Consider the following 14,022-nt stretch of genomic DNA (forward strand, 5'->3'; position numbering starts at 1 on the left):
CAGGGTCTGTGAGAAAGTGCTACATGTAGAGAAATAAAACAGTCACAGGGAGTGATGTGAATGCTCGCTGAAATGGGGCGTTCAGGGAAGGCCCCATGTGCAAGTGACCCTCTAACAAAGATCTACAGAAAGTGAGGGAGTGAATTATGCAGCTGTCTGGAGGAAGAACCTTCCAGGCACGGGGGAAGGAAAGTCAAGGGCCCAGAGATGGAAACACACACAGGGTATCTGAGGGAGCCAGTGCAGCTGAGCAGAGAGCAAGGGCGAGGGCTGGAGAGAGGCTGGGGAACACATGACCTAGCTAGACACAGTGAGGACTGTGGCTTGTATTCTAAGTGGGATGAACTGTCTTTGGAGAATTGCTAGTATTATTTATTAATAATATTAATCATTCATGGGTATTATCCATGCTTTGTTAGGGCACATTATTGTGATTATTCTAGCTAACATTGCTTGAGCAGGTAATATATGCAGGCTGGATTAGGTCCATTAATCATCCCATTTAATCTTCCCAACCTCTCTGAGGCAGGTACTTTCGATCTCCATTTGACTGATGATGAAACTGAGTCTCAAAAAAGTGAAGGAGATTGTCTAAGGTCTCTCATTGATTTAACAAGTAGTGATGAGCACCTTCTGGGGGCTCTTTTGATGCTCTAGGACAGTGTTGTCATGGGGCTGTCATTCAAACCCTGCACTCATTTCAGGAGCCGGCACTCATCACTGCTAAGCCTGATTGGGGGGTTGGGGAGGGTGCAGAAGGAAAAGAAAGAAAGGAAGAGATTCACCCAGAGGCAGCGAGGTTCTCCTTCCTGGGAGTGTGCGATCAAAGCACCAAAAAGGAACAGGTGCCTCCAAAGGTTGTGCCACAGGACCTGAGGTGAGGAACAATCAGCCTCCAGATGCCCCCGTTGGGGGTTGAGTTGTGTCCCACCCAAAAGAGATGCTGAAGTCCTAACAGCAGGTACCTGTGGATGTAACCTTGTTGGGAAATCAGGTCTCTGATCAGATGTAATCAAGATGAGGTCGTTAGGGTGGATCCTTATCCAATAGGATGGGGTCCATATAAGAAAAGAGACCAAAGAGACACACAGGGAGAAGGAGACAGAGGTGGACATTGGAGTGATGTCTCTACACAAGCCAAGGGAAGCCAAGGACCACCAGCAACACCAGAGGCTCGGAGAATAGCCTGGAACACACTCTCCCCTATAGCCTTCAGGTGTCCGGGCAACATCGAGATTTTAGACTCCTAGACTCCAGAACTAGGAGAGAGTACATTTCTGTAGTTTCACGGCACTCGGTTTCAGCCCTTAGCAACTATCGTGCTACACCTGCTCTAGCAGCAGCCCCATGGCCGCCACCATGATGCCTTCTGGTCCCCACTTCCAGTCCCTTCTCCAGAACCTGCCTCACTGCTCAGCTGGGTGCAGGAGGGGAGGGAGACACTTGGATGAACAAATGAATTGCAGCTCTATTTAAATCTGAGAAAAATCAACTCTGAAGAAAATGACTGAACGTCATGATAATCCATTTTAGCACTGAAAACTTAGAAAATAAAAATAAGTGAAAAGATATAAAGTTAATTATATCAAAGGTTTTCTTAATTTGGGGCAAGATGATCATTCTAAGTAGGATATCGGTGGCAATTCCAGATTCTGTGGGGTCTGAAGTTTAAATCATGTGAGGGGCCCTTTTAGGGAAAAGAATACAAAATTACAAATGCAGAATTAGGTTCAGGGCCAGAAGAGATGGGGGCCCCTGAAGCGTAAGCTTCTTCATCTTCATGGAAAATCCACCTCTGCACGGAAAAGAAAAATAATCCAGAAACCACAAAGGAAAGTGTTGCTGGATTTGTCTAATTAACCTGCTTTTCCCAACACAAAGGACAAAGAAAAATATTTGCCGTACTCACAATAGAAAGTCAATCAGTAAGAAAAAGGCTAACTTTGGGGAGCCCAAGTGCCTGGCTCACGGCATACATTATTGGAGTCTCAGAGCAGTCCTGGGGTGCAGATATTCTTACCCCAATTTAGTCAGCAGTCGAGTCCCTGGCTAAGGGACTCGAAGCCACCATTCAAATGAAGCCATGATCCAAAGTCACATAGTTGGTCATTGGAAGATTAATCTAAAGCTCCTATGTCTTCCATCAGACATGGTCAAAACTGGCGCTGATTTCCAAAGGTGGGGAAAGTAAAAGAAGACAGCCCTGCAGTTTTCCATCCCCAGATTACCCCCAAGAGAGGGCGGGCCTGGCATTTTAGTGTTAACGATTTATTTCCAGTGACGCCAGACCCTCTCAGTTTGTGCACAAGGATATACTGTTTGGGGAGGATACACGAACCCCAAATGGTCCCGCCAATGCTCGTTTTTAACATGGATGGAGATTCCCCCTTTGGGCTTGGTGAAGAAAACAAAACCAAACCGGAAAAGCACAGGGAAATTTAACACAGATTTAATCGTTATTCCTGGGGGCCTGATCACTCTAAAGGGTTAGCCTCACAGCCAGCTCCCTGCTCAGCAGGGAGCCTGCTTCTCCCTCTCCTTCAGCCACCAGTACCCCCTCTTGCTATCTCTCTCTCGAGTAAACAAATAAAATCTTTAAAGATAAATAAATAAAAATCAGTATGCTATATCATCACAGAACACACCTACTAGACAAATACGAAGACCAAAAGTCTTAATGTGATGTAAGTGACCACGTGGGGTACATTTCTGGCCAAACATAGACAGATTCTCATGCCTGGATCACAAACCATATGCCATGGAAGGGAAAGAAAGCTACATTCTCTTAAAAACCACATTGGAAGGGGTTTGGACACAGCTGGAGACCAAGACCCTGTGAAACATTTTGTGATGAATTTGAGTAAAATTATTTTATGAAGGGTGAATGGAGAAGAGCACTAGCTCCTTTTATTTTTATTTTTTTAAAGATTTTATTTATTTGGAAAAAAAAGATTTTATTTATTTGACAGAAAGAGAGAGCGCAAGCAGGGAGAGCAGCAGAGGTAGTGGGAGAAGCAGGCTCCTCACTGAGCAGAGAGCCTGGACATGGGGCGTGACCCCAGGACCCTGGGATCATGACCTGAGCTGAGGCTTAACTGACTGAGCCACCCAGGCCCTCCGAAAAGCACTAGTTCTTAATCAATGTTTTGTTTTAATGTGGTTTTATTTTTTAAAAGATTTTTATTTATTTATTTGACAGAGATCACAAGTAGGCAGAGAGGCAAGCAGAGAGAGAGGGGGGCGGGGGGAAGCAGGCTCCCGCCAAGCAGAGAGCCCGATGAGGGGCTCAATCCAAGGAGCCTGGGATCATGACGTGAGATGAAGGCAGAGGTTTTAACCCACTGAGCCACCCAGGCACCCTAATGTGGTTTTAAATATGTTTATAATACATAAATATTAATAGACATTGAAGTATTTCACCTATATCCCAAAAGTCTATAAACTTAGGTTAATCAAAAACCTTTTGAGCAGGGGCGCCTGGGTGGTGCAGTCGTAAGCGTCTGACTCTTGGTTTTGGCTCAGGTCAGGTCTTAGGGGTTTTAAGATCCCCGCATCAGGCTCCCCGCTCAGTGGGGATTTTGATTTTGATTTTCTCCTCCTCCCTTTCTCTCTACTCCCTGCCCCCTCCCAACACGCACTCTCTCAAAGAAATAAAATCTTAAAAAAAAAAAACCCTTTTGAGCAGGGAGAGAACCTTAAAACTGGGAATGGGGTCACACTGTAATTCAGGCTACCTTATATCTGGGCATATGTGGTATTTGGGACTCAAAACACGGCTGTCGCTTTATCTTTGGAAATGCCAAGCAGGGAATCCTGCTACAGGCAGTGTGGACACCGCATTGCCTAAGCACACTGCTATAAAAACTCAACATCAGTAATACCGAGCCACAGAGACACAAGGTCACAGCCACACGCCTCCTGCCCAGTGTCACAGTGCAACAAGCCCTTAGGAAGAGGCACCCCAGCCTCCGGGTTCAGGAGTGATGCCATCCTGTAGTTCTTATGCCCTTCCCCTCCCCAGCCCCTCCCTCTAAAGACACTTGCCTGGAGCTGCCCAGAGGCCACAGTCCTGCTCTACACCGCCTAAACCGGCCACCTTCCTTCCCATCCGGGCTCCCTCCCACCCCAGCTCCGGGCCCTCCACCCTGGACCCTTACCCCCAAACTTTTCTGTATAAATGCTAATCTATCCCCGTTCCAACCACCCACCCCGCCCCCTGCTTCATGCCCTCTGGGTCCCACAGACTAGCACCAGCAAATGTCTCCAGGTCCTCACTCTCTCTCTGAACATTACTGCCGTCTTCTTGCTCTGAAGGAAACCAGGCTGTCCCTTTTTTTTTTTTTTAAAGATTTTATTTATTTATTTGTCAGAGGGTAGGGGGGAGAACACAAGCAGGCAGAGCGGCAGGCAGAGGCAGAGAGAGAAGCAGGCTCCCTGCTGAGCAAGGAGCCCGATGTGGGACTCGGTCCCAGGACCCTGGAATCATGACCGGAGCGGAAGGCAGCAGCTTAACCAACTGAGCCACCCAGGCGTCCCAACCAGGCTGTTCCTTGAGCTGATCACTTTCCCCTGCTGTCTTCCTTCTCATGCCACTGGCTGCCTTGCTTCCCACCAGCACTTTCCAGCCACTTCTGCCTCTTTTCTCCCAAGGACCCAGACCCTTAGAACTTGACACCATCAGATTACTCCTCCCGGGTATACTCACGCCCCTGTTTTTCGAAGTCATGACTTCCTCCCTTCTGTTTCCCTGAGCGTTCTTGGACTCTTCCCTCTCCCTTCCCTGTCTCTCCACACCACAGCCCCCATGAAACCACGGTGGGTGCTCCCCCAGCAAGGACACGCTTGTCATGATGGATGACCTGACTATTCACACGGTAGTTGTTGGACTAGTGTTGTCTGGGAACCTGTGAGGGTCGCAAAATATTCCATCTCACTCCAGACCTCCTGGATCTGAATCCCCGGGTGATTAGTGAGCCCGTTCAAGCTCGATGAGCCCTGATACACAGCATAACACAGGCTCCCTGGCTGGCCACCAAGGATTACTCTGCGTCCCCGGGTGTGGTGGCCTGGACTCAGCTTCTACTTCACTGACAAGCAATTCGATCCGCACCCTCTCCGTCCCATGCCTTCCCACCTTCCAAAAGACCAAATCTCCAACAACAGCTCTCCCCTCCTTTTACTATGGATGGAGTTCCAGCTCTTTCCAAAGGCCAAACCCTTTCCCCATTCTCAGACCCCATTCCCTTGGGCCAAATAACTGTAGAGCATTTTCTGTCCCCATGACCAGGTGCAAATGGCAGGGCCAGTGGCCACAGCAGAGGTGATTGGGAGTCAGTGGGAGTCCATGCCAGCTCACAGGACAACTGAGAGCCTCCATTCTACCTTGAATCGAGGTTTTGACAAGACCAGCCATTCACAATGTGAAATTCCAACAGGAAGAGTGCCTGAGTCTTCCTGGAGGAGGATGGGACAGGTGAAAGCTGAGCTCTGTGACTTCTGTGAACCGTGCAAAAGAACGGTGTACACAATTCCAAGGCCAGAGTGTTCAGGGTAGACAAACAAGAGAGCCGCCAGTGCTAAAGCAAGGCTTTACCATTCTTCACACCAACCCCAGCACTCATCTCTCACTTAATTGCTCAAGGTCAAGGAATATGGCGATGCTCCCTTTTCACACCTCCTTGGTCCAAGAGTGCTCCTTCCCATTGCTTCTGCTGCCCCTTCAAGTTGGAAGCAGCAGGAGGACAGACAGGGAGGAGCGTGTCTACACACACAAGCGGGCCAGGACAATCCAGCAGCCGCTGAAGGCAGGAAATGAAGGGTCCCCTTCTCTCCAGCAAAGGAATCTGGAGCTCTGGCTCGCATTGGAGAAATCAAAGCAGCATTGTTCCCAAGAACAAAACAGCCCAGGAGAGAACAAAGGTTTTGGCATTGATCCCTCTCAGGCAGAAGATGCTATCAGAGACACTCCACCCTGCTGAGATAAACCCAGCCTGTCCGGCACTAGAGACCGACACACAGGTTCATTTATTAGGATCATGCTCAAGAGCAGTGATCTTTCAGCGGTTTGACGAACATTTGGTGCCTTCACTATTGTAAAAATCAGAACCAAATCTGTTGAGCAAGAATGGTTTCTAAGAAAAAACCACCTTCACAACTGACAGACACACAGAGATAACCAGGCAGTGCCCTGGGCGGCGGACACCATGTGGGTGAGGGGCACCTGGATGCAGACAAAATGGCTGCCAGTCACAGGTCAAGGGCAAGCAGGACTCCCACAAAGTGAATTTGCTGAAACTCTTGTACCAGAGACCTCAGAGCCGAGCCCCGTCCTTCCCAGCAACATCAATTTTAGATTTTCTTTTTAAGATTTTATTCATTTATTTGACAGACAGAGATCACAAGTAGGCAGAGAGGCAAGCAGAGAGAGAGAGGGAAGCAGGCTCCCCGCTGAGCAGAGAACCTGATGCGGGGCTCGATCCCAGGACCCCGAGATCATGACCTGAGCCGAAAGCAGAGGCTTTAACCCACTGAGCCACCCAGGCGCCCCTCAGTTTTAGATTTTAAGAACAAAATATAAATGAGTACCTACTTCTTGCCAAGTCGTAGGTTCGGCTCTTGGGAAATGAGAAAGACAGAATCCCTGCTCTCGAGTTCACTCGCTCATGTGGACCTGTGAAGAGATTATTTCAATGCATGGAGTCTGAGGTGGTTTGGGGCAAAGGCTGTTCACAGCCCGAGGTACCTCCGTTTCTATAGGAGCACACGACAATAGCCAATGTTTGAATCATGACCCCGGATCATCAAAAGAGGGGTAAATACCACTTAGAGGTATAATATGTGGGATGGAGTAGGGCACAAGTGAGAAAGGTTATACAGGCAGACTCTGCGAGGGCTAGAGGTATTGTGTTCATATTTACTACATCACACCTTCTTCCATATGCATCATACATGAATGAATGAATTAGAGTTTTTGACAATACGGTCTTCTGACTGAACTGTCCCTTCCTCCTCCCACCCCTACCCCACATGTCCAGCTCAGGACACAATAATCTTAATTTTTAGAACAGTTTGAAATAGCATTTTCTGTGGTTTATCACTGAAAGCATCCTAACTGCAAAGGACTATAGAATTCAGCATTTTCCTCACTTACATGGCTATAGAATTTTTTTTTTTAAAGGAATCTCTTTTGGGACTAGTGTTTCAGGGACAACACACTGGGGGGACACACTGGATTAGAGATTTTGGAGACAGAATTGACCAGAAGGTGAATTCACTAATTCAGTGACTTCTGGATAAGACATTTCAAAATCCAGCCCCAATGTCTTGCACCCAGTAAGCGTTCTCTTCACTACTTAGCTGTGGACAGCACGAACACATACGATGGGCCCCTGGAGGGTGACCACGGTAGCAATCTGGAATACATCAGCCAGGTCAAGGAAAATGCATAAAAATTTGAGATATTTTCTAAAACTCAGTATGTTCAGAAGAACAAATGTTACAAAAACATTTTGTCTGTAGTAAACAGAATAAAGAAAAGCAAAAACCAAGAGCAAATACATAATTTCATATGCAAAAAATATAATCTATCTGTATCTATGGAAAAACTAGGCTTGAAATAGCAGACATGGTTTCCAGTTCCTTGGAACAGAAAGACCTCAAGTTACCCAGACAGTTGCAGTAGACTAGACAGTCTGTTCAAAATTCTCTGCCATGACCCTAGAATGTTTAACTTAAAAGGATCTCAAACAACATGATTATTATTATTTTTTAGATTTTATTTATTTGAGAGAGAGAGAGAGAGCATAGGCAGGCAAGCAGAGGGAGGGGGAGAAGCAGGGTCCCTGCCTAGCAGGGAGCCCAACGCAGGACTCAATCCCAGGGCCCCAGGACCATGACCTGAGTGGAAGGCAGACGGTTAACTGACTGAGCCACCTAGGCGCTCTCAAACAAGCTTAGTGTATAAACAGGGCTGCTGATGCTGAAGAGTGAAGTGCTTCGTCCCATCAGTGTGAATCTCAGAGTGGGGCTGGAAGCCAAGGCCCAATGCCAAGTGAGGCCCCAGGACAGTCTGTAGGTTTGCTCCTCCCACATCAGTGGAGGCACTGAGGTCTGGATGAACTTGAGGGGTCTGCAGCATATACCCTTCCCCGTGTTCCTGATGCACGCGGTGAGCTTGTGACGGACCTGTACAGTGCAAACACTCCCAAAAGACCAAAGCATCAGAAACTACCTTTGGGGGGAAAAAAATGCACCGGGCTGTGCTCCAAATTCTGGTTTTAGAAGTGGATACTAGTCTCCTTTAAAAGGTCTATCTTGACTCTATTGGGTACTTACTTTCCCAAGGAAGAAATTGTTTGTTAGTAGAACCAAAACAAGGGATACTTAGAAAGCTCCAGGAAAGTCACATTTCCTGGAGATTAAAAATATTTTTCTCCAGGGGCGCCTGGGTGGCTCAGTCGGTTAAGTGCCCAACTCCTGATTTCAGCTCATGTCATGATCTCGGGGTCCTGGAATCTAGCCCTGGATCGGGCTCTGTGTTCAGCCCCTCTCTCCCTCTGCCCCTCCCCCTACTCATGCTCTTTCTCTTTCTATTAAACAAAATCTTTAAGAAAATAATTGTTTCCAGAAGAACTAGGCAGAAGCCAAGAATTTGTTTTTATAGATGATCTATGAAAGCGTAGCTGACCTAGTCCGCACTCAGTCTCAACAAGAGCAGCGAGCTTGGCAAACGGGTCAAGACCTTCAGACCCATTCAGACACAGGGAGGACTTTCCTGGGAGTTCCTCACAGCCTCACTGCTGAACCTGCCTTCACAACCCTCACAGCAGTCGCAGGAGCTACGTACGTACAGCCTTTCGCTATAACAGCAGAGCTGCCTGTGGAGGCCAAGAAAAACAAGGCTGTACCCACCTCAAGTCTAGCCAGACATAAGTACAGCCATCTTGACAAAGCAAAAGCTGGCACCTTGCACCCCCTCTCCACCCGCTCCCCTCCCCTCAGTAGTATATATGAACAAATAGTTAACTTGCAGAAATCACAATCCTGCAAGACAGGAGTCTCCCTCAGTTTACAAATGTCCCAATGCTAAATCTCACTAACAAGGACGCTTGATAGGAGGAATGTGACATTCCACCAGGAAACTCCCAACTGTCTTCATGTTAGTGCCTCATTAAAGGGAAAAACGGCCTTGGCTTGATAATAACTAGGCCTCCAATATCCTGACAATCTTCTTTTACCCTGATAGTCTTTCTGAATATCCCCTTTGTCCTCACCCACCCCTGAGTCCACCCCTACTCTGCCTTTAAAAAATCTGACTGTAGTCTGGTTCAGGGTCCAAGTCCCTACTCTGCTGCGTCGGGTATACTTGGGCCCAAGCTTAAGCTTGTCAAATAAACCCTCATGCAATTGCATTGGTGTTGGCTCCTTGGTGGTCTCTCGGACGCGAAAACTCGGGCACAACACTGCCCGCTTCAGAAACCCATGCCATAAAAATAGCTATTTTTTTAAAAGACTTTATTTATTTATTTGACAGAAAGAGAACACAGTGAGAGAGGGAACACAAGCAGGGGGAGTGGGAGAGGGAGAAGCAGGCTTCCCGCCGAGCAGGGAGCCCTATCCCAAGACCCCGAGATCATGACCCGAGCCGAAGGCAGACGCCCAATGACTGAGCCACCCAGGCGCCCCTCAAAATAGCAATTTTAGCAAAGGAAGTGATTGCATTTCAGTCAGAATAACAAAGTGGGTTTTCTTGCCTAAACTTAAGCAAAATTTGTTTTAAGGTTTAGGGTTTAATAGCTCCAGTAGTACTTCGTCTAGTTCTGAATTAACTCAAAGGCCAATGCCAATCACATTCTCTAATTATACAGAGCCATTTGAGGTTCTCAAAAATCTTACCGTGTAGGAGAGAGGCGCCTGGGTGGCACCGTCTGTCAGGTGTCTGACTCTTGATTTTGCCTCGGGTTTGAGTCTCAGGGTCGTGACCTCGAGCCCCATGTTGGGGGCCCTGCCGTGAGCATTGAGCAGGGAGGCTGCTTGAAATTCTCTCCCCCTCTCCCTCTCCCCACCACGCATGTTTGCTTGCTCTCAAATAAATAAATCTTTAAAAAAAAGAAAAGAAAAGAAAAAGAACTTATGGGGCAGAGATGGCTTTTTTATAAAACGGAGAGTGACTCAACTGGGGAAGTAACTTCCTCAAGGTCATGGGGCTTGTCAGTGTCACAAAGGGAGATTCCATTCGAGGACACCTGGATTCCAGGATACCTGGATTCCAGGATTTCTGCTCCTAACCAGCTATCCCTGGCCGCCTCTCCTGCTGACAGCCACTCCCACTAAGAAGTGGAAGGCTGAGGTGCGAGCTCAAGATGGCGACATGGGAGGATTCTGAACTTACCCCCCCCCCCACCCCCTGCCATGGATACACTAAACCTACAGTTACCCATGGAACAACGTGCTCTGAAAAAAAAAACCCAAACTACCCCTTCACATCTAGCACATGAGGAAAAAAAAATCAAAGTGGGTAGGAAAGGCTGAGAAACCTCACCATTACACCCCCGCCCCCTGACCCCCTCACCTCCCCACCCCAACCCTCTCAACCCCCAACCCCCTCACCTGCCATCCCTCAACAGCAATGGACAATTGGGAGGGAACTCAAAAACCCAGAGCTTCTCCCTGAGTTGGTACCCCATATTGGGCTCCCCAACTTTAAGACCTGCTCCTGAAAGACGAGCCCCCAAAACAGCTAGTTTTGAAAACCAACAAGGTTCAAGCCCAAAAGACCTGTGGGGTTGCCACAAACTGAGAAACAGCTCTTAGAGAACTCGCACGTGGACTCACTCACCCCACAGACCAGCACAGAAGAGCCTTTGGGAAGTGCTCGGTTTTTCCATGAGAACAGCTCATTTGCTAATTTTAAAGCGTGGGACCTGGGGGCAGGGGCCTGCTAGGGTACCCTCTGGACAAAAGGAAACCAGCGGGAGCTCTCTGCTGTCTCCTGGGTATCTTTGGGGCACTGTCTTCATGTTCCCCCTCTGCTCTGTGTCCTGGAGACGAGCTTCAACCTGCATCTGGTGCGTGGTTTTTACGGTGCCCCAGTTTTTGCGCCGGTAGCCCAGGGACTGCCCCTTGATCTCCTGGCTCTGGGTGCCAGGGGCACCTGCATTCCTGGGGCTCGGGGTTCTGTAAGCTTCAGAGCTGTTCTGGCCGCTGCAGAGAGCACACTGCAACACAAACCCATCTTTCTGAGAAAGACGGCAGCTTGCTTGTTCTGGAGCTTGGGTCTGGCCACTGATTGGGGTCTCTGGAATGGAGGCCGGTGGAAGCAATCTTTGTTCTCTCTGCTTGGCTACAGCTGTCTGATATCGTAAGTAGCTACCAGCCGCAGGGCACAACAACAGGCAACGGACCCAGAACTCAGTCCTCCTGTGAAAGAGACCTACTAGCTAGTCATCATTGCTGCCACCTGAGGCTCTGGCTTCCAGTCAGCCTGAATCTAGGTGTCCTTTGGGGTCATCTTCTTTAGGACACTGACAGGTCTTGGCACATCCCAGCTACTGGGAGCTATGAAACCTAAAATAGGTGGCTTGGATAATCAGAAAGGTTTGAGAGAAAACCAAGAACTAGGGAAGGATTCAATGATGAGTTTCAAGAGTCATCGGATATAGTTAACATTTTTTTTTCTTGTGATGGTAACTTTTAAGATACAGTATTATTATTAGTATTATTATTTTCTTTTTTAAAAAGAGTTTATTTATTTATCTGACAGAGAGAGAGGGAGCACAAGCAGGGGGAGTGACAGGCAGAGGGAGTCCAAAGCAGGACTTGATCCCAGGACTCTGGGATCATGACCTGAGCCAAAGACAGATGCTTAACCGACTGAACCACCCAGGCGCCCTTATTATTTTCTTAAAGATTTTATTTATTCACTTGAGAAAGAGAGACATGTACTAAAAAGCACCTTTGGAGCCAAAACGTGAAGTAGGGAAACAGCATTACCTTAAATCCCTCCTCCATAAATAACTCTCTGAAGGACCTTCTACCAACATGCTTTCATTACTGCTTGATGTTGAGTCATCAGTTGGGAAATGTTTTTAAACTTAGATTTTTGGGGCACCTGGGGGGCTCAGTGGGTTAAGCATCTGCCTTCAGCTCAGGTCATGATCTCAGGGTCCTGGGATCAAGCCCCGAATTGGGCTCTCTCAGCGGGGAGCCTGTTTCCCTTCTCTCTTGGCCTACTTGTGATCTCTCTGTCAAATAAGTAAATAAAATCTTTAAAATAAATAAACAAACTTAGATTTTTGTCGCTTGGGGATTAAGCAGTTCACCTTGTTATACGTGACATGTTGGAAAGAGCAGAGAGGCCTCGATTCAGGTTCAAATCTCCCCTTCACCAGCTGCATGAACTTCTGAATCGCAGGCCCTTCAAAGGCAGACAGTCAAAAGTCCTCTTACGTTCTAGTTCCCAGAGTTGCACACCCGCCTCCCATGGCCTCAAATGCCCTCTCTTGACGCTTCACTTGCCTGGTCCCTTGAGTTAGTGAAGGTCTCCCGAACTTCAGGAAATCTTGATTTGACTTCATCTTCCCTTCTGCACCCACAACCTGTGCAAACATTACCTTCACACCATAGGGACAATGAACTTACTTCTTCACTATATTTTTGGCAGGAAAGTCATTTTATCTCTGCATTCTCAATGACCAATATACTTATTGACTAAATTACAGCTTCCTTTTTAAAGGTTTTTTATTTTTATTTTTTAATTTTTAAAAAAGATTTTATTTGAGAGAGAGAGAACAAGCAGGGGGTAGCGAGGCAGAGGGAGAGGGAGAAGCAGACAGCCACGGAGCAGGGGGCCCAATGTGGGACTCGATTGCAGGACCCTGAGATCATAACCTGAGCCAAAGGCAGACACTTAACTGATTGAGCCACCCAGGTGCACCAAAAAGTTTTACTTATTTTGAGGGAGAGGGAGAAAGTGAGAGAGGAGGAGAAAAGAGAGAGAATCTTAAGCAGGCTCCATGACCAGTGTGGAGCCTGACATGGTACTTGATCTCACGATCTCGGGGTCGTGAGCTGAAATTATGAGTCAGAAACTTAACTGAGTCACCCAGGTGCCCCTAATTACAGCTTTTTACAAACTATAGTGCAATATAAAAATGTTATTCATAACTTATTAATCACTGAATTATTGAAAATAAACTAATATGAAACTAGTATGAAATTAGTACTAGTATGTATCTTTAAAAAAAAAAACGCCACAAATCTATAAAGAATTATAGAAGTTTTGGGGGCGCCTGGGTGGCTCAGTGGGTTAAAGCCTCTGCCTTCGGCTCAGGTCATGATCCCAGGGTCCTGGGATCGAGCCCCGCATCGGGCTCTCTGCTCAGCAGGGAGCCTGCTTCCTCCTCTCTCTCTCTGCCTGCCTCTCTGCCCGCTTGTGATCTGTCTGTCAAATAAATAAAATCTTTAAAAAAAAAAAAAAAGAATTATAGAAGTTTTAGGGCGCCTGACTGGCTTGGTCAGTGGGGCATGAGACTCTTGATCTCTGGGTTATAAGTCTGAGACCCATGTTGGGTTTAGAGGTTACTTAAAAATAAAATCTTTAGGGGACGCCTGGGTGGCTCAGTCTGTTAAGTGTTGGCTTTTGGCTCAGGTCATGATCCCGGGGTCCTGGAATCAAGTCCCACATCCGGCTCCTTGTTTGGCAGGGAGCCTGCTTCTCCCTCTTCCTGCCACTCCCCCTGCTTGTGCTCTCTCTCACAAATAAATAAAACCTTAAGAAAAAAAAAAGGAAAAAAAAGAAAAATCTTTAGGGGCAACTGAGTGGCTCAGTCAGTTAAGCGTCTGCCTTCAGCTCAGGCCATGATCCCAGAGTCCTGGGATCTAGCCCTGCATCCAGATCCCTGCTCAGCGGGGAGTCTGCTTCTCCCTCTGCCCCTCACCCCTCTTGTGCTCTCTCAAATAAGTAAAAATCTTAAAAAAAAATATTATAAAAAATGATAGAACTTTCCAGTAAACCTTCAGCTT

The sequence above is a fragment of the Martes martes genome (assembly GCF_963455335.1).
Source record: "Martes martes genome assembly, chromosome: 10".
NCBI classification, from domain to species: domain Eukaryota; kingdom Metazoa; phylum Chordata; class Mammalia; order Carnivora; family Mustelidae; genus Martes; species Martes martes.